This window comes from Nomascus leucogenys, chromosome 3 (assembly GCF_006542625.1).
Source record: "Nomascus leucogenys isolate Asia chromosome 3, Asia_NLE_v1, whole genome shotgun sequence".
Classification (NCBI taxonomy): domain Eukaryota; kingdom Metazoa; phylum Chordata; class Mammalia; order Primates; family Hylobatidae; genus Nomascus; species Nomascus leucogenys.
This window is the reverse complement of record NC_044383.1, coordinates 38,893,410-38,921,204: the sequence shown is the minus strand read 5'-3', so window position 1 is coordinate 38,921,204 and position 27,795 is coordinate 38,893,410. Positions and strand designations below refer to the sequence as shown.

The 27,795-nt window shown below is 42.0% G+C and overlaps 1 protein-coding gene and 1 pseudogene across 1 annotated transcript in view; one reads left to right on the top strand and one right to left on the bottom strand.

Moving 5' to 3' along the window:
* The first annotated feature begins 813 nt into the window (after positions 1-813).
* Positions 814-27,795, top strand: part of LOC100601437 (cytochrome P450 2C19) — a 152,614-nt gene continuing 125,632 nt past the window's right edge. Inside the window, exon 1 of the mRNA XM_030809238.1 lies at positions 814-955. The gene's annotated coding sequence lies outside the window, so the exon portion shown is untranslated. The remainder of the gene's footprint in view (positions 956-27,795) is intronic.
* Positions 5,046-8,068, bottom strand: LOC100590794 (annotated as a pseudogene).

Genomic DNA, 27,795 nt, shown 5'->3' with positions numbered 1-27,795 from the left:
CACCTTCCCCCAGGTGCTCTGTCCCAGAGAGGTGGTGGTTTTATCTATAAGTCCCTGACCGGGGCTGCTGCCTTTTTTTCAGAGATGCCCTGCCCAGAGAGGAGGGAATCTAGAGAGGCAGTTTGGTTGCAGTGGCCTTGCTGAGCTGCAGGGGGCTCCACCCAGTTCGAACTTCCTGGAACTTTGTTTGCTCTATGAGGGTAAAACTGCCTACTCAAGCCTCAGCAATGGCAGACACCCTTCACCCCACCAATCTTGAGTGTCCCAGGTTGAGCTTAGATTGTGGTGCTGGCACGAGAATTTCAAGGCACTGGATCTTAGTTTGCTGTGCTCCGTGAGGAGTGGGACCCGCTAAGACAGATCACTTGGCTCCCTGGTTTCAGCCCCCTTTCCAGGGGATTGAACAGTTCTGCATTGCTGGTGTTCCAGGTGCCACTGGGGTATGAAAAAAACTCCTGAGGCCAGCTCGGTGTCTGCTCAAACAGCCACCCAATTTTGTCTGGAAACCCAGGGCCCTGGTGTTGTAGGTACTGTAAGCAATCTCCTGGTCTGTGGGTGGTTTGCGAAAGCTGTGGGAAAAGTGTCTAGGCCAGAGTGCATGGTACAGTCCCTAATGGCTTCTCTTGGCTAGGAGATAGAGTTCTCCCACCCCTTGTGCTTCCTGGGTAAAGAAATGCCCTACCCTGCTTCGGCTCACTGTCTTTGGGCTGCACTCACTGCCCAACCAGTCCCAATGAGATGAACCAGGTACCTCATTTGGAAATGCAGAAATCACCTGCCTTCTGCATCAATCTCACTGGGAGCTGCAGACTGGAGCTGTTCCTATTCGGCCATCTTGCCAGCAAATCAGACTGACATTTTTCAACTGTCATTTCCTCAGCTGAACAATAGGAATTGCAGAAATATTGTCTGGATTTCCGTGGAGGTGTATGGTGAGAAAAGAAACTGGATCAAGGTACTACTGAAATGCTTTTAAAACAGTAAAATGGAATATAATATAAAAGATGAATATTGCTTTTGATTATCTTTCTAAGCTCTTACCTTAAATGCTAAGCTTAATATGTTTGAAATGAAGTATTATGTTTCATGCAGATTATATATTTTTTAGTGGCAGGGATATGTAAATACATGTTATGTATATATAGTTATACATATATACATATACATACACATAACATATATGTTATATATTTTAATCTGTCTCTTCCTTGTGCTTGGCAAAGTGCCTGACACATAGTAGAAGCTTATAAATGCTGCCGAATAAATTATTAGAGCTATCCTTTTTTAGCTCTATAAGGCTTTTCCTGTTTTGATTAATAATATTGCTTCCCTCAAAACTCTGTTTTGGAGAATGTTAAAAAGCTCTTCTGTGCCTCAACAACCCTTAAGAGTTCATTGGCTGTTTCCTGATCAATAGGGTACAGGTAGAATGTGACACATTGAGTGGCTGCTTGGTTCTCACTGCTTATGTAAGTCACTGGCTGATTGTTTCTCTCATTGATATTTCAGTGTGCCACAAATGTGGTATCTGAAAGATGTTTAAATACCTAAGAACTACATGTGATTTTCACACTTTATAAGCGTTAAAAAATTTTAAAGGTAAAATATTTAGAAGTTATGATTCCTGCTACAAAAAAGCCTATACTTTGATGCTAGACAGAACACACACACACGTGCACACACACGTGCACACACACACACACACACGATAATGATAAGCAATGTGCTGTCATATTTAAATGAGTCATCACAGAAGATTGTGATTAGATTAGGCTGATTAGGTTAACAAATTGATTAGATTGGGGTGATTAGAATCTGGAACGGATCCATCAAAGAAATCACCTGAGGAAATGTTAACTTTGAATGAGAGACTGAGGGGCACAGACAATCCAGGGAGTCCTGGGCCAGGGACACAGAAGAATAGTGTGGATAAAGAGGTTTGCTGGATCCACAAGAATGGGCATGGAAGGTGTGTCAAACATTGGGTGTAATTAACAGAGGCAACTGGTTGAATCTGAGTTCTGGATGACAGTTTTGAATCTGATAAAATAGCAGAGTAGCATGGGTATGAGTAGCAGTAAAGGCATGATAAAAATGTTTACATTCTGAGGTATTGGGGGTTGGAACTTCAACATGTGAATTTTGGAAGACACAATTCAGCCCATAACAAACTTTATAGAAATAGAATAATTCAGTCTGTATGTCCTTGTGTCTGACTTTTTACATCAGCATTTTGTCTTTAGAATTTTTCTAAGTTGTTTCATGTATCTCGTTTATTAATTTTCATTCCTATACAGTATTTCATTGTATGAGCATATAAAAATTTCTTTATAGTACTGTTGATACACATGTGGGTTATTTCTAGTTTTTGGCTGTTGGGAACAATGACGCTATAAAAATAATTATGCGTTTACCCTGGTACACATGCACATACACACATATACACACTTTTAATTTTAATACAATCAAATTTGCCCTTCTTTCCCTTTATGGTTAATGGTTTTCATAGCTTATGTAAAAAAATTCTTCCCTTTCTTAAAATAATTAAGATTTTCTTCTATGTTATTAAAAACTTTATAATTTGGCCTTTTATATTTGGCCTATAATACATCTGAAGGTGATTTTTGTGTATGGTGGCATGTAGTAGTCCATTTCATTTTTTTTTTTTTTTGAGATGGAGTATTACTCTGTCACCCAGGCTGGAGTGCAGTGGCATGATCTCAGCTCACTGCAACCTCCACCTCCCAGGTTCAAGCAGTTCTCCTGCCTCAGCCTCCTGAGTAGCTGGGATTACAGGGGCCTGCCACCACGCCTGGCTAATTTTTGTATTTTTAGTAGAGACAGGGTTTCACCATATACGCCAGGCTGGTCTCAAACTCCTGACCTTGTGAACTGCCCACTTTGGCCTCCCAAAGTGCTGAGATTACAGGCATGAGCCACCACACCCAGCCCATTTCATTTTTTATAATGATACATATTTAATAATTTTCCCAGCACTATTCATTGAAGAGACTATGCTGCCATTTTCATGAATCAAGAATCCACATATTCTGTCACTGTGTCTATCACCTATTACTTAGTTTTATAACAAGTCTTGATTTCTGGTAGAGTAAAACTTTCTTTCTTCTTTTCCTCTTCCTTTTTCTCCTACTCCTCCTATTACTTGTCTTTGCATTTTCAAATACATTTTGGAGTCAGCTTGTCAAATATAACAAAAAGGAAAAAAGTCAGACATGGTGGCTCATGCCTGTACTTCCAGCCCTTTGGGATGCCAAGGTGGGAGGATGGCTTGAGCCCAGGAGTTTTAGACCAGTCTGGGCAACATAGACCCCTGTCTCTACAGAAAAATTAAAAAATTAGCCAGGCATGATTGTGTGCTCCTGTAGTCCCAGCCACTTGGGAGAGTGAGGTGGGAGGATCGCTTCAGTCCAGGCGGTCAAGGCTGCAATGAGCTGTGATGGCACTACTGCACTCCAGCCTGGGTGAAAGAGTGAGACCCTGTCTCAAAACCCAAACCAAAACAAAACAAAAAGGAAAAGAAAAAAAGCCTATTAGGGTTTTGATTGAAGTTGCACCGAATCTACTGGTAAGTTTGGAGAGAATTAACAATCTATAATAAGAATTGAGAATTTATAGTATTGAGTCTTCCAATCAATGGACTTGGTATATCCCTTCATTTATTCATTTTCTCAAATGCCTCTCAATAAAGTGTTATAGTTTTTTGGAGAATTTTTGCATGTAATGTCTTAGATTAATGGGTACATAATTTTTTGACATTATAAATGGCAGTTTAAAAATTTCATTTTTGGCCAGGCTGATGCCTGTAATCTCAACATTTTGAGAAGCTGAGGTAGGCAGATTGCTTAAGTCCAGGAGTTAGAGACCAGCCTGGGCAAAAACCTCATCTCTACAAAAATTAGCTGGGTGCGGTGGCATGCGCCTGCAGTCCCGGCTACTCAGGAGGCTGAGGGAGAAACATGGATTGATCCCAGGAAGTCAAGGCTGCAGTGAGCCGTGATGGTGCCACTGTACTCAATCCTGGGCAACAGAGCAGACCCTGTCTCAAAAACAAAACAAAACAGGCTGGGTGTGGTGGCTCATGCCTGTAATCCCAGCACTTTGGGAGGCCAAGGCAGGTGGATCACGAGGTCAGGAGTTTGAGACCAGCCTGGCCAAGATAGTGAAACACCATCTCTACTAAAAATACAAAAATTAGCTGGTGGGTGCCTGTAATCCCAGCTACTCAGGAGGCTGAGGCAGGAGAATCGCTTGAGGCGGAGGTTGCAGTGAGCTAAGATCGTGTCATTGCACTCTAGTATGGGCAACAGAGCAAGATTCCATCTCAAAAAAAAAACAAAACAAAACATTGTTTTCAACAAAAAAAATTTAAAAACCCAAAAAATAAATTATAGAACTGGCCACTGAAAAAATAAACAACAACAGCAAAAAATGAAAACATTTTTTGCTTGCTGCTGCTGATATAAAAATACAACGTAGAAACATACTTTTGTTTTTAGTATAAAGGTTTAATGCTATTTAAAAAGGAAGATCCATGAAATTAACTTAGAGTTCTTAACCTATGGAAATGGCTGATGTAAATTATTTTACAACATCTCTTTGTAAATGTCACAATTGTTCGGTTATTGGCAGAAGAGTTTCAAGGTTCACTTCCCTCCCTTGAGCCAGGTAATTTTGCTTTGGGTTAAATTAAAATCAAAACTCTAAAAGTTGAGCAACTTTGTTTTTTGAATTGACTTAGCTCTAACTCACTATTATATCTTAAGGATGGCATGATTTGATAATGATGGACTTGTGTGAGGTTTTAATTTTTAATTTAACTTTCTATCACATGAGGTACTTTTCAGTGTTCTTGAGTCTGGTTATGGTATTAGGCAGATAGAATCCTGGAGTAACAAGGGTTGGAATTTGGCTAATTGACAATGCAGTTGCCTTAAACATCTCAAGTAGAGAACTTTTATGTTAGTGAGATGTAACTGAATTTCAGAACTTAACAGAAATTTTTTTATTGGGAATTGCACTGAATGCTAAATGTCCACCTTTACAATAAACAAATATAGTAATGATAACTCACACTGAAACAAAACATACTTCTGATAGCCATTTTTCTATTCGGGACAGTTTTAAAGTTTTTCTTTTGTTACAAAAACAAGAATATACTTATATAAAGGCGCAGAATAGGCCATCTTTTAAAACAAAAAGGCAATGATTCACAAAGACTATGAATAAAGCATGTAACTACTTGATACAAATCTGATAGGATTTGTTAAAATTAGTCATATCTAATACATCTGAAATGTACTTGTATAAAATGTCATGGGAAGAAAAGAAGACTTTATCAATGTCTAAAAAAGTGAGTTTGTTCATAGAAAATCTGACAAGTTATCATAAAAAGTGTTCCCTGAGATATAAGGAAATGCAACATTATCTTCTTGAACTCTTTTAAAGACTTTCCACTTAATAAAATAGCAGAGGGTCTGAGACTGAGAAAATATACTTGAGTAAAAACAGGTTGTGAAACTTAATACTATTTTTCCCCATCGTCAGAAGGTTTTACTGAACTTAAAACCAACTTGCCCAGTCAGTATGCAGTTCAGATGTGAAAGACCGTTTTCTGTACAGGAGTCTGTGCTGTCTCCAATCCTATGCATGCAGATGTCTAACACAGGCAAACAATTTTGTCTCCATTTTGTAGTAATGTAATGTTCCTATTAGCAAAAAGAGGTAATCAGCCTCTGTAGCCTGAAGGGACTAGAGTCTTAAAACAGGGATTTCCTCCTAACATTTTTTATTTTCATGTTTGAAACTCTTGATGTAACATTTTAGAGCAGAGTGTTCAGGACCTGCTGTGCCCAAAGGACTGATAAAGGAAAAATCTCTATTTATTCTTTGTGGGTTTATGCACAGATGAAAAACTTAACATACAATAACAGCAGCTGGTTATTAATAAATAACATCATAGTCTTTCAGCTCTTCTGTAAGCAGAGGACATCTTCAACTTTCCAGCTAGTTTTAACACTGCAACATTAATGATGCATATATCCAGAATCAGTTTAAAAAGACCATCAAATTCCTTTTCTCTTCATTAATTTTTTTGCTGTCTGTTGGTCTCAAGTTTATCTGAATGATTATCTTTCGGCATTCTCTGCTATTGCTTGTTAAGATGTTATTTATTTAATTTTTTTTGAGACAGAGTCTCCCTCTATAGCCCAGGCTGGAGTGCAGTGGCGCTATCTGCAACCTCTGCCTCCCAAGTTCAAGCGATTCTCGTGCCTTGGCCTCCCGAGTAGCTGGGAGTACAGGCGCCCACCACCAAGCCCCGCTAATTTTTGTATGTTTTTGGTAGAGACAGGGTTTTTCCATGTTGTTCAGGCTGGTCTCGAACTCTTTCCTCAGTGATCTGCCTGCCTCAGCCTCCCAAAGTGCTGGGATTAGAGGAGTGAGCCACCGTCTGACCTCGTTGGGGTGTTCTTGATTGTCCCCATGTTTTATGGGCTGGTTGGGAGAGGGAGCTTGGTAAGGGTGTGCCACGGTGGGGAGATTGTGAATCACTGGAACGCCTCCAGGGATGATCCCTCCCATGGTGGCAGGAAGTCCTCCTGGAGCCAGATTCACCATGTTTGGCCAATATCTGCATGCACACCATTGAGCTCGGGATAAATTGCTTGCTGGTTTATTACTGACAAAGGAGCTCATGTGACAAAGAATTCCTTGTTCACACAGTTTTCTTTCTTTTTTTTTTTGTTTTAGTGGTGCGATCTCAGCGCACTGCAACCTCCGCCTACCAGATTCAAATGATTCTCGTGCCTCAGCCTCCGGAGTAGCTGGGATTACCAGCACACACCACCATGCCCAGCTAATTTTTGTATATTTTGTAAAGACGGGGTTTCACCATGTTGGCCAGCCTGGTCTTGAACTCCTGAGCTCAAGTAATCCACCCATTTTAGCCGAAGTGCTGGGATTACAGTGATGTGCCACAATGCCCAGCCCTTCACACAGTTTCTTAAGCTTTCTGGGATGTGAAGGCTTCGCGGATCTTGGTGGCGGCTGCCTTCCTTGTCTCTAGTGATGTTTGCTCACTATACCAGGCGGTGTGGGGAGTACAGATAGGATTTGATGCATCTTTCAATGGACCAGGAACAAAGCTGAAGGGCTCCTATTCATGCACTTGGAGGGCTGCCTCTCCTTTCCTGCCCTCCTTGAGGGCCCTGAGCTAAGGCTTTCTCATCCACCAGGACGCCCCAGGCTACATTTGCAAGGAATGCTTCTTGCCTTATCTACTTTATAGTAAAGTCATCAAAGAGGTGGTGGTGATGTTCATTGAGATTACAGTGCAAGGAGACGCAGTGTCTCTCATACAACAAATCCTGCAGGGTGTAGGTCCTCTGCAGGCCCAGGAAACATTCTATCCCATCCTGCAAGTAGGGGTCATAAAATATGACACTCAATCCAAAGGCCTTGGGTAGAACAGCAACTGCCTGCCCCTTGCAATTGCAGCCAGTGAGGCCGACCATCTCCCTAAGATGTAGGTTCCTCCCGAGTTGATCTCGTGGATCTGCTCCATACTCTGTACCCACGTCGCTTCCCACAGCGTCTGGTACAGCCACCTGTTCTTCCGGTACAGATGGAAGTGGAATTGACTATCTGTTCCACTGCTATGGACAGGATGCTGCACACAGCGATCCTGAGCTTGCTGGCAGCCCTGATGTTCTCAGAGTCGTAGCTGCTGCCTATCTGCACGGTCACTCTCAGGGCTTTTAACCTCTCCAAGTCCTCCCTGGTGAGGGTGATGGTGTGGTACCTCATGGTGCCTACCGCTTCGTTTAAACCTACTCTTGGATCTCCTGTGTGGACTGCATGTCACAGAAGGCCACGGTGGCTAGGTTTTTCAGGATAGGCATCTCTATGGTGCAGTGGCCTCAGTCCAGCAGTGCCACTGGGGGCTGGGGGGTGCAGGGGTGCAAAGGTCGTGTTCACTGTCTGAAAGCAGATACCTTCACCCTTCACAAATTCTGTTCAATCGCTGTCTCTTGACTTTGTGCTTATCCATAGGGCCTTATTTATTGAACTTTGCAACTCAGATTCAAAAGTTAAAGCAACCCTCTGAGAGCTTAGGGAAACTTGGCTGAACCTGCATGCCTGATGGCACAATGAACCCAATGTAAATCTGTCCACGAACGCTGTAGGTCGCATGATGGGTGGTCCGTCTTTTTAAGTAAATACAGCTTCACTGGTTCAAAACCTGTTTCCCTGCAACTCTGCTACCATTGCATAATCAGCGAACCTCCTTGAGAGTCCACTAGAAGGGCCAGGAATACCATGATCCCAGGTCCTTAGCACCCAAAGTCTGCGATCACTGGGAGTGGAGGTGGCTCATACACAGTCCTGCCAGGTCCTTGCTGCTTCTCTAAGACTTAGTCGCAGGCTAGGGGCCCACCCCAATATCCCTTGTGGTCTTGTGGCTTCTCCTCTGCCAGGTCCTGCAGACGTGAGGGGCACCAGCGACCTCGCTGGTGTGAGGCCCTGCTGGGTCAGACCCCCACCTTGGTCTGAGGTGGCCCACCTAGCACCTACTTTCTTTTTTATTGAGATAAAATTTAGCACAGGAAAATGTACTTTTTAATTATAAGTTGACAATTTACAACTGTATAAATTTATGGGGTACAAAGTGATATTATAGTTTATTAAAACAATGTAGAATAATTAAATGAAGCTGGTTAATATACCCATCACCTCAAATCCTTAGCATTTTTAATGATGAACACTTGAAATGTACTCTTAGCAATTTTGAAATGTAAAATACTCTATTATGAACTATTCACTATGCTGTGCAATAGAACTCTAAAAATGAAAAAAAGATATTCCTCCTGTCTGAGATTTTGTATCCTTTGACTATTATCTCCCCATTCCTCCCATCCCCCAGCCTCTGTAACCACCATTCTACTCTCTCTATGAGTTCAGTTGTTTTAGGTTCCACATATGAGTGAGATCATTCAGTATTTATCTTTCTGTGCCTGACTTATTTCAGTTAGCATGATGTTCTCCAATTCTATCCATGTTGTCACAAATGACAGAATTCCCTTCTTTTTAAAAGTTTGAATAGTATTGCATTGCATTGTGTATATATACCACACTAAAAAAATCTAAGCCAGGCATGGTGGCCCAACCTGTAGTCCCAGCTACTTGGGAGGCTAAGGCTGAAGGATTGCTTGAGCCAGGCAGGTCAATGCTGCAGTGAGCTATGATGGTGTCACTGCACTTCAGCCTGGGTAACAGAGCAAGACCCTGTCTCAAAAAAATCTATCTGTTCATGGACACTTAGATTGATTCCATAACTTGGCTATTGTGAATAGTGCTAATAAAGAACATTGGGTGCAGTTGTCTCTTCGGCATATTGATTTCAGCTCTTTTGGAGAAATACCCAGAAGTGGATACCCAGACTGCTGGATCATATGGTAATTCTGTTTTTAGTTTTCTGAGGAAGCTCCATACTGTTTTCCGTAATGGCTATACTAATTTACATTCCTACTAACAGTGTACAGGGTTCCTTTCCTCCATATCCTCCCCAATACTTGTTATCTCTTATCTTTTTGATAAAAACTAATGTGTGCTGTGGTGATTTGTGGCACAGATCAATCCATCACCCTGTTGTTAAGTACCCACTAGCTATTCTTCCTGATGCTCTCCCTCCTCCTTGTGCCCCCTCCCAACAGGCCTCAGTGTGTGTTGTTCCCCCGCAATGTGTCCATGTGTTCTCATTGTTCAGCTCCCATTTATAAGTGAGAAATGTGGTGTTTGGTTTTCTGTTCTTGCATTAGTTTGCTGAGGATAACGGCTTCCAGCTCCATCCATGTCCCTGCAAAGGACGTGATCTCATTCCTTTTTATGGTTGCATTGTATTCCATGGTGTATTTGTGCCACATTTTCCTTATCCAGCCTATCATTCATGGGCATTTGGGTTGATTCCATATCTTTGCTATTGTGAATAGTGATGCAATGAACATACATGTGCATGTATCTTTATAAGAATGATTTATGTTCCTTTGGGTAAATACTCAGTACTGGGATTGCTGGGTCAAACAGTATTTCTGGCACTAGGTCTTTGAGGAATCACCACACTGTCTTCCACAATGGTTGAACTAATTTATACTTCCATCAACAGTATAAAAGTGTTCCTTTTCTCCACAATCTTGCCAGCAATTGTTGTTTCTTGACTTTTTAATAATCACCATTCTGACTGGAGTGAGATAGTGTCTCATTGTGGTTTTGATTTGTGTTTCTCTAATAATCAGGGATGTTGGACTTTTTTTCATATATTTGTTGGCCTCATGAATGTCTTCATTTGAGAAGTGTCTGTTCATGTCTTTTGCTGAGTTTTTAATGGGGTTTTTGTTTTTTTCTTGTAATTTTGTTTGAGTTCCATGTAGGCTCTGGATATCAGACCTTTGTCAGATGGTGTGATGGTTAATCACAATCCAATCAAGTTGACACTCCATATTCTGACACTCAGACACAATCCAATCTTGACTGTATTGAAGGATGCAAAATATTGATCCTAGGTGTGTCTGTGAGGGTGTTGCCAAAGGAGATTAACATTTGGGTCAGTGGGCTGGGAAAGGCAGACCCACCCTTAATCCAGGTGGGCACCATCTAATAAGTTCTCAGTGAGGCCAGAATGTAAAGCAGGAAAAAAAATGCGAAAAGGCTGGACTGGCTTAGCCCCTAGGCTACATCTTTCTCCTGTGCTGGATGCCTCCTGCCCTTGAACATTGAACTCCATGTTTTTCAGCTTTGGGACTTGGACTGGCTTCCTTGCTCCTCAGTTTGCAGATGGCCTATTGTGGGACCTTGTTATCGTGTGAGTTAATACTACTTAATAAACTCCACTTATATATATATATATTAGTTCTGTCCCTCTAGAGAACACTGACTGATACAGATTTTGGTACCAGGAGTGGTTCTAGATGAACAGAATATTAAGCATGGAGTTCTTTCATTGGTTTTGGGGTTTCTGGAGTTGGCTGCTTAATATGATTTGACCCAAAAATGCTAAGGACTCTACTTCTAATAGTATGGAGAACACTGATAGTCCTTGGTGTGAACTGTTTAAAGGGTTATGCAAAATAGATGCATTTGACACTCCTGATTCACTGCTTGTGAGATGCAAGGAGTTTAGTGACTCTATACATAATACCTTTGACTGCATGTGGAGAACCAAGGAACATAATGAAGTTGGTTGGTTGCTCTTAAGTTCACTGGACAAAGTGATAAAAGAAAATGATGAACTCAGGGATTCTAACTCCCAGCTTCTGAAGCGGATACTGAGCCTCAAATCTGCTAAGATTGCCCTGAGTGAGAATCTTATCTCCTGTAGAGAAAGAGCTGAAATTGTGGAAAAAAAGACACAAGCTCTTATACAAGTGGCTAACCTGCAATGAAAGGTGAATGCATAGACTTGCCAGGGGTTTACTGTTAAAGTGAGGGCATTGATTGGAAAAGAATGGGACCCTGCAACTTGGAATGGGGATGTGTGGGAGGACCCTGATGAAGCTGGGGACACTAAGCTTGTAAACTCTGATAAATCTTTTTTGCCAGAAGAAACAGCTTCCCCATCCCCAGTAGTGGCAACATCCCCTCTGTGACCCATGCTGCCATCAGCCTTTCCTCCTTTGTCTGAGTAGATAAACCCTGTGCTGTCTGAGGCAGTAGTGATGGCCTCCCCTGAGGCCGGGCAAGATAATGTTGATTCTCCTCAGGAGCCACCCCCAACACTCCTGTTTGCTTCTAGACCTATAACTAGACTAAAGTTCTGGTGGGCCCCTAGAAGTCAGGTTCAGAGTGTGGCCCATGAGGAGGTGTGTTACAGTAGAAAAGAACTGCTTGACTTTTCAAATTTATATAAGCAGAAATCTGGAGAACAGTCATGGGAATGGATATTAAGGGTGTAGGATAATGGTGGAAGAAACATAGAGTTGAATCAGGCTGAATTTATTGATTTAGGCCCACTAAATAGAGATTCTGATTTTAATGTTGCAGCTCAGGAAGTTAAAAAAGGTTTTAATAGTTTACTTGCTTGGTTAGCTGAAACATGGATTAAAAGATGGCCCACTGTGAGCAAGCTGGACATGCCTGGTCTTCCTTGGTTTAATGTAAAGGAAGGGATCCAAAGGCTTAGGGAGATTGGGATGGTGGAGTGGATTAGTTACTTTAGACATACTCATCCCAGCTGAGAGGTGCAGAAAATATACCCTTGACCAGTGCTTTGTGAAATAGATTTGTGAGGGCAGCACCTGCATCTTTGAGGAGCCCTGTAATTGCTCTTCTCTGTATGTCAGATCTAACAGTGAGAATCACAGTCACTCAACTACAAAAGTTAAATACAATGGGAATAATTGGATTCCGAGGTGGCAGGGGCTAAGTTGTGGCACTCGAGCATCAAAGGCAAGGTGGGTGTAGTTACTGTAATGGAAAGCAGAAGCAAAACAGCAATCAGAATAATCTGACTCATGTAGCACTCTGGCACTGGCTAATTAATCATGGTTCCGAGATGTGAAACTGATAGGAAGCCTTCTCCATTCCTACTTTATATAAGAAGAAAACTTCCAGGTCAAATGGACAAAAGACTAATTTGAATTATAAAACAGAGAATCATGGCCCCTCAATCAACTTCCAGACTTGAGCCAGTTAACAGACCCAGAACTCCTTGAATGAAGGGAAGGCTGGGCCTTCTTCAGGAAGGGCCCCACTTCACTATCAACAATTTATGCTGTTGATCTTTCTCCCATTCTTCCCCAAGGAGACCTCCAGCCTTCTACTAGGGTAACTGTGCATTGGGGAAAGGGAAATGATCAGACATTTCAGGGACTACTGGACACTGGCTCTGAGTCAACATTGATTCTAGGGGACTCAAAATGTCATTGTGGTCCTCCAGTTAAAGTAGGGGCTTATGGAGGCCAGGTAATTAGTGGAGTTTTGGCTCAGGTCTGACTTACAGTGGATCCCTGGACTCATCCCATGGTCATTTCCCCAGTGCCAGAATGCATAATTGGCATAGACATACTTAGCAGCCTGCAGAACCCCCACATAGGCTCCCTGACTGGTAGGTTGAGGGCTATTATGGTGGGAAAGGCCAAATGGAAGCCATTAGAGCTGCCTCTACCTAGAAAAATAGTAAATAAAAACCAACATCACTTGCCTAGAGGGACTGCAGAGATTAGCGCCACTATCAAGGACCTGAAAGACCCAGCAGTGGTGATTCCTACCAGATCCCCATTCAACTCTCCTATTTGGCCTGTGCAGAAGACAGATGGATCTTAGAGAATGACAGTGAATTATCATAAGCTTAGCCAAGTGGTGACTCTAATTGCAGCTCCTGTACCAGATGTGGTTTCATCGCTTGAGCAAATTAACACATCTCCTGGTACCTGGTATGCAGCCATTGACTTGGCAAATGCTCTTTTCTCCCTTCGTGTTCATAAGGCCCACCAGAAGCAATTTGCCTTCAGCTGGCAAGGCCAGCAATATACCTTTACTGTCCTATCTCAGGGGTATATCAACTCTCTGGCTTTGTGCCATAGTCTTACTAGAAGAGATCTTGATAGCTTTTTGATTCCACAGATATCACACTGGTCCATTACATTGATGACATTATGCTAATTGGATCCAATGAGTAAGAAGTAGCAAACACACTGGACTTATTGGTGAGACATTTGTGTGCCAGAGGGTGGGAAATAAATCTGACTAAAATTCAGGGACCTTCTGCCTCTGTAAAATTTCAAGGGGTCCAGTGGTGTGGGGCCTGTTGAGATATTCCTTCTAAAGTGAAGGATAAGTTACTGCATTTGGCCCCTCCTACAACCAAGAAAGAGACACAATGCCTAGTGGGCCTATTTGGATTTTGGAGGCAACACATTCCTCATTTGGGTGTGTTACTCCAGCCCATTTATTGAGTGACCTGAAAGGCTGCCAGTTTCAAGTGGTGTCCAGAACAGGAGAAGGCTCTGTAACAGGTCCAGGCTGCTGTACAAGCTGCTCTGCCACTTGGGCCATATGACCTAGCAGATCCAATGGTGCTTGAGGTGTCAGTGGCAGATAGGGATGCTGTTTGGAGCCTTTGGTAGGCTCCTATAGGTGAATAACAGCAGAGGCCTCTAGGATTTTGAAGCAAGGTCCCGCCATCTTCTGTAGATAATTACTATTCTTTTGAGAGACAGCTCTTGGACTGTTACTTGGCTTTGGTGGAAACTGAACGTTTGACTATGGGTCATCAAATCACCATGAATGTGACCTGAACTACCTATTGTGGGTGCTTTCTGACCAATGTAGCCATAAAGTGGGTCATGCACAGCAGCATTCTATCATCAAATAAAAGTGGTATATATGTGACCAGGCTCAAGAAGTTCCTGAAGGCACAAGTAAGTTACATGAGGAAGTAGCTCAAAGGCCCATGGGTCTCCACTCCTGCCACCCTGCCTTCTCTCCTCCAGCCTGCACTGATGGCCTCATGGGGAGTTCTCTATGATCAGTTGATAGAGGAAGAGAAGAGTAGGGCCTGGTTTACAGATGATTCTGCATGATATGCAGGCACCACCCAAAAGTGTACAGCTGCAGCACTATAGCCCCTTTCTAGGACATCCCTGAAGGACAATGGTGAAGGGAAATCTTCCCAGTAGGTAGAAGTTTGAGTAGTGCACCTGGTTGTGCACCTTACTTGAAAGGAAAAATGGCCAGATGTGCAATTATTTACTGATTCACGGGCTGTAGCCAATGGTTTGGCTGGGTGGTCAGGGAGGAAGCATGATTGAAAAATTGGTGACAAAGAAGTTTGGGGAAGAGGTATGTGGATGGGCCTCTCTGAATGGTGAAAAACTGTGAAGATATTTGTATTCCATGTGAGTGCTCACCAATGGGTGACCTCAGCAGAGGAGGAGTTTAATAATCAAGTAAATAGGATGACCTGTTCTGTGGATACCACTCAGCCTCTTTCCCCAGCCACCCCTGTCACCACCCAATGAGCCCATAAACAAAGTGGCCATGGTGGCAGGGATGGAGATTAGCTGAGTGCCCAATTTGCCAGCACCAGAGACCAATACTGAGCCCTTGATATGGCACCATTCCTCGGGCTGATCAGCCAGCTACCTGGTGACTGGTTGATTATATCAGACCTCTTCCATCATGAAAAGGGCAGAGGTTTGGCAAATCCATATCTGGAGTAAGAGCATCATGAAAAGGGCAGAGAATAGGCAAAGTCATATCTATAGTAAGTGTCTATTTCTCACTGTTTTGTCAGAAACTAGGATTGCAATGGCTGCTTTTTTCCGTTTTCCATTTGCTTGGTAATTTTTCCTGCATCCATTTATTTTGAGCTTATGTGTGTCTTTGCACATGAGATAGGTCTCTTGAAGACAGCATGCCAATGGGGCTTGAATCTTTATCCAGCTTGTCATTCTGTGTCTTTTAATTGAGGCATTTAGCTTATTTACATTTAAGATTAATATTGTTATGTGTGAATTTGATCCTGTCATCATGATGATAATTGGTTATTTTGCATACTTGTTTATGTGGTTGCTTCATTGTGTCACTGGTCTGTGTACTTCAGCATGCTTTTGTAGTGGCTGGTAACAGTTTTTCTCTTTCATATTTAGTGCTTCTTTCAGCAACTCTTGCAAAGCACTGCCTGATGGTGACGTATTTCATCAGCATTTGCTTGTCTGAAAAGGATCTTATTTCTCTTTCCCTTATGAAGCTTAGTTTGGCCATATACGAAATTCTGAGTTGGAAATTCTTTTCTATAAGAATGTTGAATATTGTCCCCCAACATCTTCTGGCTTGTAGGGTTTCCACTGAGGTCTGCTTCTCTGATGGGCTTACCTTTGTAGGTGACCTGACCTTTCTCTCTGGCTGCACTTAACATTTTTTCTTTCATTGCCATCTTCGAGAACCTGATGATTTTGTGTCTTGGGGTTGATCTTGTCATGGAGTATCTTATTGGGGTTCTCTGGATTTCCTGAATTTGAATGTTGGCTTGTCTTGCTAGGTTGGGGAAATTCTCCTGGATAATATCCTGCGGAGTGTTTTGCAACTTGGTTCCATTCTCCCTGTCTCTTTCAGGTACCCCAATCAGTCACAGGGTCAGTCATTTTACATAATCACATATTTCTCATAGGTTTTGTTTATTCCTTTTCCTTCCTTTTTCTCTTTTCTTTTCTGTCTGCCTTATTTCAGAATGATAGTCTTCAGGCTCTGAGATTCTTTTCTTGGTTTGGTCTATTTGGCTATTGATACTTGGGATTGCATTGTGAAGTTCACATGTGGTGGTTTTCAGTTCCATCAGGTCATTTATGTTCCTCTCTCAACTGGCTATTCTGGTTATCAGCTTCTGTAATGTTTTATCATGATTCTTAGCTTCTTTTCATTTGATTAGAACATGCTCCTTTTGCTGAGTGAAATTCTTTATTACACACCTTCTGAAACCTATTTCTGTCAGTTCAGCCATCTCAGCCTCAGCCTGGTTCTGTGCCCTTGCTGGGGAGGTGTTGTGGTCACTTGGAGGAAAAGAGGCATTCTGGCTTTTTTAGTTTTCAGCATTTTTGTATTGATTTTTTTCTCATTTTGTGGGCTTATCTACCTTCAGTCTTTGAGGTTGCTGACTTTTGAATGGGATTTTTGAGGGGTCTTTTCTATTGATGTTGTTTTTGCTTTCTGGTTTTTTGGTGTGTGTTTATTTATTTATTATTATTATTATACTTTAAGTGCTAGTGTACATGTGCACAATGTGCAGGTTTGTTACATATGTATACATGTGCCATCTTGGTGTGCTGCACCCATTAACTCATCATTTACATTAGGTATATCTCCTAATGCTATCCCTCCCCCTCCCCCCACTGCACAAGCCCCGGTGTGTGATGTTCCCCTTCCCGTGTCGAAGTGTTCTCATTGTTCAATTCCCACCTATGAGTGAGAACATGCAGTGTTTGGTTTTCTGTCCTTGCGATAGTTTGCTGGGAATGATGATTTCCACCTTCACCCATGTCCCTACAAAGGACATGAACTCATCCTCTTTTATGGCTGCATAGTATTCTATGGTGTATATGTGCCACATTTTCTTAATCCAGTCTATCACTGATGGACATTTGGGTTGGTTCCAAGTCTTTGCTATTGTGAATAGTGCCACAATAAACATATGTGTGCATGTGTCTTTATAGCAGCATGATTTATAATCCTTTGGGTATATACCCAGTAATGAGATGGCTGGGTCAAATGGTATTTCTAGTTCTAGATCCTTGAAGAATTGCCACACTATCTTCCACAATGGTTGAACTAGGTTGCCTGTTCACTCTGATGGTAGTTTCTTTTGCTGTATAGAAGCTCTTTAGTTTAGTTAGATCCCATTTGTCAATTTTGGCTTTTGTTGCCATTGCTTTTGGTGTTTTAGACATGAAGTCCTTGCCCATGTCTATGTCCTGAATGGTATTGCCTATATTTTCTTCTAGGGTTTTTATGGTTTTATGTCTAACATTTAAGTCTTTAATCCATCTTGAATTAATTTTTGTATAAGGTGTAAGGAAGGGATCCAGTTTCAGCTTTCTACATATGGCTAGCCAGTTTTCCCAACACCATTTATTAAATAGGGAATCCTTTCCCCATTTCTTATTTTTGTCAGGTTTGTCAAAGATCAAATGGTTGTAGATGTGTGGTATTATTTCTGTTCCATTGGTCTATATCTGTTTTGATACCAGTACCATGCTGTTTTGGTTACTGAAGCCTTGTAGTATAGTTTGAAGTCAGGTAGTGTGATGCCTCCAGCTTTGTTCTTTTTTGCTTAGGATTGTCTTGGCAATGCAGGCTCTTTTATGGTTCCATATGAACTTTAAAGTAGTTTTTTCCAATTCTGTGAAGAAAGTCGTTGGTAACTTGATGGGGATGGTATTCAATCTATAAATTACCTTGGGCAGTGTGGTCATTTTCATGATATTGATTCTTCCTATCCATGAGCATGGAATGTTCTTCCATTTGTTTGTGTCCTGTTTTATTTCATTGAGCAGTGGTTTGTAGTTCTCCTTGAAGAGGTCCTTCACATCCCTTGTAAGTTGGATTCCTAGGTATTTTATTCTCTTTGAAGCAATCGTGAATGGGAGTTCACTCATGATTTGGCTGTCTGTCTGTTATTGGTGTATAGGAATTCTTGTGATTTTTGCACATTGATTTTGTATCCTGAGACTTTGCTGAAGTTGCTTATCAGCTTAAAGAGATTTTGGGCTGAGACGATGGGGTTTTCTAAATATACAATCATGTCATCTGCAAACAGGGACAATTTGACTTCCTGTTTTCCTTCTTGAATACCCTTTATTTCTTTCTCCTGCCTGATTGCCCTGCCCAGAACTTCCAAAACTATGTTGAATAGGAGTGGTGAGAGAGGGCACCCCTGTCTTGTGCCAGTTTTCAAAGGGAATGCTTCCAGTTTTTGCCCATTCACTATGATATTGGCTGTGGGTTTGTCATAAATAGCTCTTATTATTTTGAGATACATCCCATCAATACCTAATTTACTGAGAGTTTTTAGCATGAAGGGCTGCTGGATTTTGTCAAAGGCCTTTTCTACATCTATTGAAATAATCATGTGGTTTTTGTCTTTGGTTCTGTTTATATGCTAGATTATGTTTATTGATTTTCATATGTTGAACCAGCCTTGCATCCCAGGGATGAAGCCCACTTGATCATGGTGGATAAGCTTCTTTTTTTCCTCCTTTTTCTGTATTTTTTCTCAATTATACTTTAAGTTCTAGGGTATATGTGCACAATGTGCAGGTTTGTTACATATGTATACATGTGCCATGTTGGTGTGCTGCACCCATTAACTTGTCATTTACCTTAGGTATATCTCCTAATGCTATCCCTCCCCCCTCCCCCCCACCCCACAACAGGCCCTGGTGTGTGATGTTCCCCTTCCCATGTTGAAGGGTTCTCATTGTTCAATTCCCACCTACGAGTGAGAATATGCGGTGTTTGGTTTTCTGTCCTTGCGATAGTTTGCTGAGAATGATGGCTTCCAGCTTCATCCATGTCCCTGCAAAGGACATGAACTCATCCTTTTTTATGGCTGCATATTATTCCATGGTGTATATCTGCCACATTTTCTTAATCCAGTCTATCATTGATGGACATTTGGGTTGGTTCTAAGTCTTTGCTATTGTGAATAATGCCACAGTAAACATACATGTGCGTGTGTCTTTATGGCAGCATGATTTATAATCCTTTGGGTATATACCCAGTAATGGGATGGTTGGGTCAAATGGTATTTCTAGTTCTAGATCCCTGAGGAATCGCCACACAGCCTTCCATAATGGTTGAACTAGTTTACAGTCCCACCAACTGTAAAAATGTTCCTATTTCTCACATTCTCTCCAGCACCTGTTGTTTCTTGACTTTTTAATGATCGCCATTCTAACTGGTGTGAGATGGTATCTCTTTGTGGCTTTGATTTGCATTTTTCTGATGGCCAGTGATGATGATCATTTTTTCATGTGTCTGTTGGCTGTATAAATGTCTTCTTTTGAGAAGTGTCTGTTCATATCTTTCGCCCACTTTTTGATGGGGTTGTTTGTTTTTTCTTGTAAATTTGTTTGAGTTCTTTGCAGATTTTGTATATTAGCCCTGTGTCAGATGAGTAGATTGCAAAACTTTTCTCCTATTCTGTAGGTTGCCTATTCACTCTGATGGTAGTTTCTTTTGCTTTGCAGAAGCTCTTTAGTTTAATTAGATCTCATTTTGTCAATTTTGGCTTTTGTTGCCATTGCTTTTGGTGTTTTAGACATGAAGTCCTTGCCCTTGCGTATGTCCTGAATGGTATTGCCTACGTTTTCTTGTAGAGTTTTTATGGTTTTAGGTCTAACATTTAAGTCTTTAATCCATCTTGAATTAATTTTTGTATAAGATGTAAGGAAGGGATCCAGTTTCAGCTTTCTACCAATGGGATAAGCTTTTTGATGAGCTGCTGGATTCAGTTTGCTGGTATTTTATTGAGGATTTTTGCATCGATGTTCATCAGGGATAATGGTCTAAAATAATCTTTTTTTGTTGTGTCTCTGCCAGGCTTTGGTATTAGGATGATGCTGGCCCCATAAAATGAGTTAGGGAGGATTCCCTCCTTTTTCTATCGATTGGAATAGTTTCAGAAGGAATGGTACCAGTTCCTCCTTGTACCTCTGGTAGAATTTGGTTGTGAATCCATCTGGTCCTGGACTTTTTTTGGTTGGTAAGCTATTAATTATTGCCTCAATTTCAGAGCCTGTTATTGGTCTATTCAGGGATTCAACTTCTTCCTGGTTTAATCTTGGGAGGGTTTATGTGTCCAGGAATTTATCCATTTCTTCTAGATTTTCTAGTTTGTTTGCATAGGGTGTTTATAGTATTCTGTGATGGTAGTTTGTTTTTCTGTGGGATCGGTGGTGATAACCCCTTTATCATTTTTTATTGCATCTATTTGATTCTTCTCTCTTTTCTTTTTTATTAGTCTTGCTAGTGGTCTATCAATTTTGTTGATCTTTTCAAAAAACCAGCTCCTGGATTCATTGATTTTTTGAAGGGTTTTTTGTGTCTCTATCTCCTTCAGTTCTGCTCTGATCTTAGTTATTTCTTGCCTTCTGCTAGCTTTTGAATGTGTTTGCTCTTGGTTCTCTAGTTCTCTTAATTGTGATGTTAGGGTGTCAATTTTAGATCTTTCCTGCTTTCTGTTGTGAGCATTTATTGCTATAAATTTCCTTCTACATACTGCTTTGAATGTGTCCCAGAGATTCTGATATGTTGTGTCTTTGTTCTCATTGGTTACAAAACATCTTTATCTCTGCCTTCATTTCGTTATGTACCCAGTAGTCATTCAGGAGCAGGTTGTTCAATTTCCATGTAGTTGAGTGGTTTTGAGTGAGTTTCATAATCCTGAGTTCTAGTTTGATTGCACTGTGGTCTGAGAGACAGTTTGTTATAATTTCTGTTCTTTTACATTTGCTGAGGAGTGCTTTACTTCCAACTATGTGGTCAATTTTGGAATAAGTTTGGTGTGGTGCTGAGAAGAATGTATATTCTGTTGATTTGGGGTGGAGAGTTCTGTGGATGTCTATTAGGTCTGCTTGGTGCAGAGCTGAGCTCAATTCCTGGATATCCTTGTTAACTTTCTGTCTCATTCATCTATCTAATGTTGACAGTGGGGTGTTAAAGTCTTCCATTATTATTGTGTGGGAGTGTATGTCTCTTTGTAGGTCTCTAAGGACTTGCTTTATGAATCTGGGTGCTCTTGTATTGAGTGCATATATATTTAGGATAGTTAGCTCTTCTTGTTGAATTGATCCCTTTACCATTATGTAATGGCCTTGTTTGTCTCTTTTGATCTTTGTTGGTTTAAAGTCTGTTTTATCAGAGACTAGGATTGCAACGCCTGCTTTTTTTTTTTGTTTTCCATTTGCTTGGTAGATCTCCCTCCATCCCTTTATTTTGAGCCTGTGTGTGTCTCTGCACATGAGATGGGTCTCCTGAATACAGCACACTGATGGTTCTTGACTCTTTATCCAGTTTGCCAGTCTGTGTCTTTTAATTGGAGCATTTATCCCATTTACATTTAAGGTTAATATTATGTGTGAATTTGATTCTGTCATTATGATGTTAGCTGGTTATTTTGCTCATTAGTTGATGCAGTTTCTTCCTAGCATCGATGGTCTTTACAATTTAGTATGTTTTTGCAGTGGCTGGTACCAGTTGTTCCTTCCCATGTTTAGTGCTTCCTGCAGGAGCTCTTTTAGGGCAGACCTCATGGTGACAAAATCTCTCAGCATTTGCTTGTCTGTAAAGGATTTTATTTCTCCTTCACTTATGAAGCTTAGTTTTGCTGGATATGAAATTCTGGGTTGAAAATTCTTTTCTTTAAGAATGTTGAATATTGACCCCCACTCTCCTCTGGCTTGTAGAGTTTCTGCCGAGAGATCTGCTGTTAGTCTGATAGGCTTCCCTTTGTGGGTAACCCGACCTTTCTCTCTGGCTGCCCTTCACTTTTTTCCTTCATTTCAATTTTGGTGAATCTGACAATTATGTGTCTTGGAGTTGCTCTTCTCAAGGAGTATCTTTGTGGTATTCTCTGTATTTCTTGAATTTGAATGTTGGCCTGCCTTGCTAGGTTGGGGAAGTTCTCCTGGATAATATCCTGCAGAGTGTTTTCCAACTTGGTTCCATTCTCCCCATCACTTTCAGGTACACCAATCAGATGTAGATTTGGTCTTTTCACATAGTCCCATATTTCTTGGAGGTCTTTGTTTGTTTCTTTTTACTCTTTTTTCTCTAAACTTGTCTTCTCGCTTTTCATTCATTTGATCTTCAATCACTGATACTCTTTCTTCCAGTTGATCAAATTGGCTACTGAAGCTTGTGCATGTGTCACGTAGTTCTCGTGCCATTGTTTTCAGCTCCATCAGGTCATTTAAGAACTTCTCTCCACTGGTTATTCTAGTTAGCCATTCATCTAATCGTTTTTCTTTTTTTTTTTTTTTTTTTTTTTTTTTTGAGACGGAGTCTTGCTCTGTCACCCAGGCTGGAGTGTGGTGGCGCGATCTCGGCTCACTGCAAGCTCTGCCTCCCGGGTTCACGCCATTCTCCTGCCTCAGCCTCTCCAAGTAGCTGGGACTACAGGCACCTGCCACCACGCCCGGCTAATTTTTTGTATTTTTATTAGAGACGGGGTTTCACCGTGGTCTCGATCTCCTGACCTCGTGATCCGCCCGCCTCAGCCTCCCAAAGTGCTGGGATTACAAGCGTGAGCCACCGCACCTGGCCGTCATCTAATCGTTTTTCAAGGTTTTTAGCTGCTTTGCAGTGGGTTCAAAGGGACATCCTGCTTTAGCTCAGAGAAGTTTGATTGTCTGAAGCCTTCGTCTGTCCACTTGTCAATATCATTCTCCATCCAGCTTTGTTCCATTGCTGGCAAGGAGCGGCATTCCTTTGGAGGAGAAGAGGTGCTCTGGTTTTTAGAATTTTCAGCTTTTCTGCTCTGTTTTCTCCCCATCTTTGTGGTTTTATCTATCTTTGGTCTTTGATAATGGTGACGTTCAGATGGGGTTTTAGTGTGGATGTCCTTTCCGCTTTTTAGTTTTCTTCTAACAGTCAGGACCCTCAGCTGCAGGTCTGTTGGAGTTTGCTGGAGGTCCACTGCAGACCCTGTTTGCCTGGGTATCACCAGTGGAGGCTGCAGAACAGCGAATATTGCAGAACAGCAAATGTTGCTGCCTGATCCTTCCTCTGGAAGATTCATCTCAGAGGGGTACCCGGTCGTGTGAGGTGTCAGTCTGCCCCTACTGGGATATGCCTCCCAGTTAGGCTACTCGGGGGCCAGGGACCCACTTGAGGAGGCAGTCTGTCTGTTCTCAGATCTCAAACTCCATGCTGGGAGAACCACTACTCTCTTCAAAGCTGTCAGACAGGGACATTTAGGTCTGCAGAAGTTTCTGCTGCCTTTGTTCAGCTATGTCTTGCCTCCAGAGGTGGAGTCTACAGAGGCAGGCAGGTCTCCTTGAGCTGCGGTGGGCTCGACCCAGTTTGAGCTTCCTGTCAGCTTTGTTTACCTACTCAAGCCTCAGCAATGGTTTGCACCCCTCCCCCAGGCTTGCTGCTGCCTTGCGGTTCGATCTCAGACTGCTGTGCTAGCAATGAGTGAGGCTCCATAAGCGTGGGACCCTCTGAGCCAGGTGCAGGATATAATCTCCTGGTGTGCTGTTTGCTAAGACCATTGGAAAAGTGCAGTATTAGAGTGAGAGTGACCCAATTTTCCAGGTGCCGTCTGTCACAGCTTCCATTGGCTAGGAAAGGGAATTCCCTGATACCTTGTACTTCCCAGGTGAGGTGATACCTCGCCCTGCTTTGGCTCTTGCTCGGTGGGCTGCACCCAGTGTCCTGCACCCACTGTCTGACAAGCCCCAGTGAGATAATCCTGGTACCTCTGTTGGAAATGCAGAGATCACCCGTCTTCTGCTTCACTCACACTGGTAGCTGTAGACTGGAGCTGTTGCTATTTGGCCATCTTGGAACCCACCTACTGTGTGTGTTTCAACTGTTAGGCCAGTCTTCTGTGGGACTGCTGCAGTTTCCTAGGTAGTGGTCCACTCCAGACCCTAGTCACCTTGGACCCTCCTGCACCTGGAAGTATCAATGGAAAGCCTGTGAAATGGCAAAGATGACAGCCTGTTCCTTCCTCTGGGAGCTCTGTCCCTGGGGCACCAACCTGTTGCTGGCCAGAATGCTCCTGTAAGAGGTTTCTGGAGATCCCTTTTGGGAGGTCTCACACAGACATGAGAAACAGACATGGGGATCCACTTAAAGAAGCAGTCTGACTGCCCCTTGGCAGAGCAAGTATGCTATGCTGACCTCCGGTCTCTCCAGAGCCAGCAGCCTGGAAAGACTAAGTCTGCTGAACTGCAGAGAGAGCAGCTGCCCCTCCCCCTGGGGACTCTGTTTCAGGGAGACATCAGAGTTCTCTTTGTATAACCCTGGCTGGAGTTGCTGAAATTCCTGCAGGGAGGCCCCACCCAGTGAAGAAGGATGGATTGAGGTCCCACTTAAAGAAGGAGGAGGCCTGCTATCAGGTACAGCAGCTGTGCTGCATTGTGGGGAATTTCTCCCAGCCCCCCCGTACTGGCAGGCTAGAGTGGCCAACTCCAACCACAGATATGGCAGCCACCTCTCCACACTCCTCTAAACTCAGTCCATGTCAGGCCATCTCCAGCCCACTGCCACAGGCTGGCTGGAATTCCAAGCCAGTGGGCCTTGATTTGTGAGATGCCATGGGAGTGGGGCTCACAGAATGATGCCACTTGGCGCCCTGGATTTAGCTCCTTCCTAGGGGCATGCATGAGATCTCCTGCCTTGTCAGAATTCCTGGGGCTGGAATATGCAAAACTTCTGGGGTTCTCTGCATGCTGAATGAATGAATGGCTGCTCTGCTGAGATGCCACACAGCTCTGTGCTTTGGACCCAAGGTCCTGGTGATGATCCCCATGAGGGGATCTCCTGCTCTGTTGGGTCTCAAAGATCCCTGGGAAAAGAATGGTTTCCTGGGCAAGGTTGCACAGTCACTCGCTCCCTCCCTTGGTTGGGAGTGGGGGCTCCCCTGGCTCCATGCCACTCCTGGGTGGACTGTCACCCCACCCTGCTTTCCTCACTTTCCATGGGTCTAGCCATCTGCCTAGTGAGTCCTTGTGAGAAACTGGATACCTTAGGTTTGTTTTCTCTTTCTTTCTTTCTTTCTTTCTTTCTTTCTTTCTTTCTTTCTTTCTCTCTCTCTCTCTCTCTCTCTCTTTCTTTCTTTCTTTTTGAGACAAGTCTTGTTCTGTTGCACAGGCTGGAGTGCAGTGGCATCATCACAGTTCGCTGCAGCCATGAACTCCGGGGCTCAAGTGATCCTTCTACCTCAGCCCCCTGAGTGTCTGAGACTACAGGTGCACCCCACTATACCTGGCTAATTTTTGTATTGTTTTTGTAGAGGTGGGATTTTGCTATGTTGCCCAGGCTGGTCTCAAACTCTTGTATGTTTTCTTCTAGTAGTTTTAGAGTTTCTGGTCTTTTTTAAGTATTTAATCCATGTTGAATTGATTTTTGTTTATAGTGTGAGATAAGGGTCCAATTTTATTTTTCTGCATGTGAAAATCCAGTTTTCCCAACACTATTTATTGAAGATACTCTCCTTTTCCTGAAAAATGTACATATCTTGTGTACAATTTGATGAGTTTCAAAAGGTGTCTGCACTTATGTAACAACCACCCAAATCGGGATAGAGAACATTATCATTCATTACCTCTGAAAGTTCTATTGTGTTCCCTCTAGTCAATTGCTGTCCCCAGTTGTCCTAAAGGAATACTTGTCTGATTTTTATTACCATAAATTAAAATTTTTATTTCTTGAAATTTATGTGAAATAATATAGTATGTATCCTAGGTATATGATCTTTTTTGCTAAGAGGTATGTTTTTGAAATTAATCTGTGCTGTTGATGATGTTTTCTTATGCATATTGGCCATTCATATATCCTCTTGTGAAGCATCTGTTTCTTCTGTCCATTTTTAAATTGGATGATTTGTCTCTTCACTATTGATTTACTAAGATTCTTGGCTGGGTGTGGTGGCTCACACCTGTAATCCCAGCACTTTGGGAGGCCAAGGCAGGAGGATCACAATGTCAGGAGTTCAATACCAGCCTGGCCAATATGGTGAAACCCCATCTCTACTAAAATACAAAAAATTATCTGGACGTGGTGGCATGCACCTGTAGTCCCATCTACTTGGGAGGCTGAGGCAGGGGAATTGCTTGAACCTGCGATGTGGAGGTTGTAGTGAGCTGAGAATGTGCCTCTGTACTCCAGCCTGGCAACAGAGCAAGACTCCATCTCAAAAAAAAAAAAAACAGATTCTTTGTATGTATTCTGGATATAAGTCCTTTGTTGGGTATATGTCTTGTGAATATTTTCTCCCAGCCTGTGGCTTATATTTTCATTTTTTAAATAGGATCTTTCTATGCAATAAACTTTTAAAGACATTTTTGCCTCAAGATTATGAAGATATATTATTAGTTTTCTTCTAGGAAATGTATAAATTTAACATTCATGTCTAAACCTAATATTAATTTTGGTATTTGGTGTGAGGTAGGCGTTAAGGTTAATTATTTTCCATAAATTTATCCATTTGTGGTATTAACTTTTTTGGAGAGAACTGACATATTCTCTGTCCGTCAGGATTCTACCTGAGAAAAAGAACCAAGAACCAGTAGAAGATTATACATATCTCCTACTGAGAGATAGAGAGTGAGTGGGAGGCCAGGAGGGGAAAGAGAGAAAGAGACTGAGAGAGAGAGCTAGAGAGTGAGAGAGAGAGAGAGAGAGAGAGAGAGTGATTATTGCAAGAAATTGGCTTACATTATTGTGCAAGAAGTTGGCTTACATTATTGTGCAACCTGGCTAGGTAAGTCTAAAATTTGTAGGGCAGGCTCACAGGCTGGAAACTTTTGGGCAGGAGCTGACACCACATTCCACAGTAGAATTTCATCCTCAGGCAAACCTCAGTTTTGTTCTTAAGGCCTTTCAACGAATTGGATAAAGTCCAAACACATTATCAAGGAAATACGTCTTTACTTAAGGTCAACCGATTATAGACATTTATCCTGTCTACAAAATACCTTCATAGAAACATCTAGATTAGTGTTTGATTACATAACTCGGTACTATAGCCTGGCCAAATTGACCCATAAATCTCAGTTTATTGCAGTTCACTCCTTATCAACTTGGCACCTATACACATCTTAAATCATACCTAATCTCTAAATAATAACAATAACCAAGTCATACTTCCACCTAACATGACATAGCTATCCTGTATACAACTGTAAACATGCTAATTCTTCACCCAGAGAACAATGCAAGTATTTGAATGATGTTCATTCTTCTTTAATTTTCTGTAACTTAAATACTGTGATACAAAGTGAACTATTATGAAAATATCTTATGTTAGATGACAAAGGAATAAGAGAAAGAAGAAAATAAAAACACTAATACTTGTATATATGAAGTTTTTGATAAAATAAGGAAAAAACACTCATAATTATAGTCCTCAGTTTTGCAAATTGTTATATGGTCATAGCTGGTATTTATGACTGCCTCCTTCGACTATCCATCTCACATTTGCCTTCAGCAAGCACCTCAACTGACAGTGGTTCTTTGCTTAGTGGAGTGACCAAACCTGTATTCCTAAACAGTCTG